Source organism: Propithecus coquereli, unplaced genomic scaffold (genome assembly GCF_000956105.1).
Source record: "Propithecus coquereli isolate 6110/MARCELLA unplaced genomic scaffold, Pcoq_1.0 Scaffold6, whole genome shotgun sequence".
Taxonomy (NCBI): domain Eukaryota; kingdom Metazoa; phylum Chordata; class Mammalia; order Primates; family Indriidae; genus Propithecus; species Propithecus coquereli.
Genome location: NW_012151951.1, coordinates 5,520,506 through 5,524,006, shown reverse-complemented (window position 1 = coordinate 5,524,006; position 3,501 = coordinate 5,520,506). Strand labels below are relative to the sequence as shown.

At 33.2% G+C, this 3,501-nt stretch overlaps 1 protein-coding gene across 2 annotated transcripts in view; it reads left to right on the top strand.

Moving 5' to 3' along the window:
* MSANTD4 (Myb/SANT-like DNA-binding domain containing 4 with coiled-coils) overlaps nucleotides 1-3,501 on the top strand; it is a 17,358-nt gene that overhangs the window by 3,471 nt on the left and 10,386 nt on the right. Inside the window, exon 1 of one of the 2 annotated variants that reach the window (XM_012659162.1) lies at nucleotides 3,218-3,280. The exons of the other annotated variant lie outside the window; for it this stretch is intronic. The gene's annotated coding sequence lies outside the window, so the exon portion shown is untranslated. Of the gene's footprint in view, nucleotides 1-3,217; nucleotides 3,281-3,501 lie in introns of those variants that run through there. 2 annotated transcript variants of the gene reach the window in all.

Sequence of the window (3,501 nt, the reverse complement as noted above, 5' to 3'; positions counted from 1 at the left end):
GGGCAGACACCACAGGACTTGGGAAGATGGACTAGAGAAATACATGTGTGATAAGTCCTAGGGCAGTGATCATGACAGCTAGAGCTGTGCCATCCAGTACAGTAGCCAGTAGCCACATGTTACTATTGAGCACTCGAAGTGTGGCTAGTCCAAATTGAGATGTAAAAATGTGAACTATAAAATACCCACTGGATTTTGAAGACTTAGTATGAAAAAAGAATGTAAATTATCTCAATAATTATTTATATTGAAATGATAACATTTTGGCTATATGGGGTTAAATAAAATACTCATTTTTGCCTGTTTCTCTTTTTTAATGTGGCTACTAGAGTACTTAAAATTATATATAGGGCTCCCATATTTCTATTGAATAGTGCTGATCTAGAATTTAGGGGAATTTTAGAGTTACTGCTGCAGTGTTTGTGCACCTGCATGTATGCACATGTTTGTTGGACAGGGGGGTGGGGAAAGTGGTTTGGGAAAGTAAGGAAAAGGTAAGTATGCAGGTATAAAGGTAGAGCTTCAGACAGGGTTATAATAGGAAGAGAGAAGAGTAAAGAGTAAACCTCCCTCTTAATTGCAATGGAAAGCCTTTGAAAGGTTTTAAACACCCAGTACATATTTGTTGAATGAAGCAATATGTCTTAATTACTCAATTTAATAATGGATGTTCTGATTTATACTCCTAATTCAGTCTTAATTCTTTCAAATGAAGATATGGGTAGCTGTATAAAGACATTCTAATTAGAAGAAAGTTTGGTTCTCAAAAGAGAGCAGGCCATTTCTTCTTAAGTCTAAATTGACTTAGCTTGTATTCCTTTGATATATTTTCAGCAAATAGAAGTGTGAGTTGGTCCTTAAAACTGGGCATATTCTTCTTGTATCTGGCATAACATCCTATTGGGCATATTTTTCCAAAAATAAACCAGCTTTGTCTGTATTTTAAGACTTTTGTGACAGATGAAGTCTTTAATGATCCCTGAAAGAAATTTCTTAGCTTACAGCATTTGTACTCCACCTTGTCTTTCTATACATATTTGTGCAAGTAACACTCGACTCTCTAGCAGGGTGCTTCTTAATGCTGGCTGCAAATGAGAATCACTTGAAGAGCTTTTAAACTCCCAGTGCCTAGCCCTATTCCAAAGATTGTTTTAATTGTTCAAAGATGAGGACTGGTTATAGGTATTTTTTAAAAGCTCCTTGGGTGATTTTTAAAAATCCTTATGTGCTGTAAACCTGCATGGTCTGATATGTTAGCTACTAGGCACATTGGTATTAACTTCTTGAAATGTGGCTGATACAAAATGAGATGTGGTATAATTGTAAAATATACACTATTTTAAAGTTAGTGGAAAAAACAAGAATAAAAATCTACCATTAATTTTATTTACATTGATTACATAAAGTGAAAATATACTGAATATATAATATTTAGGGTCAAATAAAATATGTTAAAATTAATTTCACCTTTGTTTTGTTTTTATTATACTGTGACCACTAGGAAATTTAAATTACATGTGTGGATCACATATTTCTATTGGACAGTGCTGCTGTAGTCTAGACTGTTGCTACTCAAGATGTGGTCCAAGGACCAATAACATTAACATTATTTCGGAGTTTGTCAGAAATGCAGAATCCTGGTCCACCCTAGACCTACTGAATCTGAATCTGCATTTTAACAAGATCCTCAAGTGATTCGTATAGATGGTACAGTTTGAGAGACACTGCTCTAGCAATAGCTTCACAATTTTTTTCAATTTCATAATTTTTCTCATCTCTTCTTTTTCATTGTATAGGCTGGTAAGTTTTCCTATTCATGATCCCAGCTTCGTCTCATTTGTCCATTAGAATCATTTGTCTTCATGTCATTTTCTGTTTTTAATTCTTTCATTTTTTATAATTTTATCTCTATATTTTCAACAGTCACTGCTTTTTAACTTAAGTTTCATTAACTGATGTGAGTGGAATTGGTATGTATTCATGTAATATATGTAAAATGTGTCCATAAATACTTATATGCTATTATAAACATGATTTTTCTGAAAAGAATTTCTAAGATATTGTTAATATTATGTTGGTGGTAGAGTTTCACTTCATTTTGTACTTTTATTTAGGTTTTATAAACATGTATATTCTTTTTAAAAAAATCAACAGATTTGTGAATTGTAGATTTATGGGGACATTAAAAAATGTAGTTTTCTATAATAAAAATCACTCATAAGTAAATTTTTAATATAATGTTAATCACCTCAAAGTAAAATAAAACAAATGTGCTGTGTACTAACAGCCACATGGCTGAAACAGAAATGACTGTGCACATGATCCTTAGAGCTAGTGATTGGTGGTAATAGAGTTAATGAACCTGTTGTAGAACATAGCATGTTCTGTGTCTGAGTGTTCCTAAGTCGATCTGTGAATACATATGCACACATAGACATACACACACATTTCCTTTCCCAATTTTGTTGGCTTGGATTAACTGTAGCATTTTTACAGGGATGATGTGCTGAGATACAACCATACTCTAGTATGATATACATGGCATATATTCCATTATGTGACCTAGTATAGTTTATCCAGTCCTCCGTTGGTCAATATTTGTATTTTTAACATGCTTTTACCTTAAAAATATGATAGTGGTTTTTAAATGGTTCAAAAAGCTATGTAAATACCATGAAACATTCTGTATCTTTTGTAAATAAAATTCATCCTTATCACATTGTAGGCATTTAATCTGATATGGAATTTGTTGTAACTTTGTCCTATTTTTAAGGACATCTAATCTGCCAATTCTGTTTTTTCAAAATGTCTTTGATAATCCGCTTATCACCAGTCAGTACTGCTTAAGTAGAAATATAGCCTGTTTGCTGAACATTTTTCTTCAGAGTTTTGTGTAACCTGTTGACTGTTACATTCTCTGGTGTAGTTATAGAGTGGGTAGTTTATCTGATGTCTTTACTTATTCTCTCAGACTACTTCTAGCCTATATTGAGTTGGGCTGCCTTTTTCTTATAAGCATATATGCTTTGTGTGCCTATGGAAATTTCAGTTTTACTGGCTTCCCTGCCTTGAATTATTTTTTATTTCTTTTTATCTTTTTTTCCATTGCCTGAACACCTTATTTTAAGTTTGATTTTTACCTCCTATTCGTTAGGCACAATGCCATATATTGAAGATACTGTCTTTGGAGCAGGTGGACTACCATCTCCAAGATCCTCAGAGGTGCAGCAAATGGTAAAAGAAGGAAAAAGCCAAGTTTTGACTTCAGTAATTCCTTCAGGTATCATGCAACATAGAGTACTAAGAAGAAGCGTATTGGGACTGGTTTAGTGATATATAAATCAGTTTGTCTCAGTTCTTTTTGTTGTGGCTTATAAACATGGTACCTCATGAGTATTTTCAGTCTCCTGTAGAGGAAAGCTGAATACTTACCCACTCTATTGGATAATTGAATTATCTAGGAATGTTAGGCCAGAATGCTAATTAAATTTGGTCCTCTAA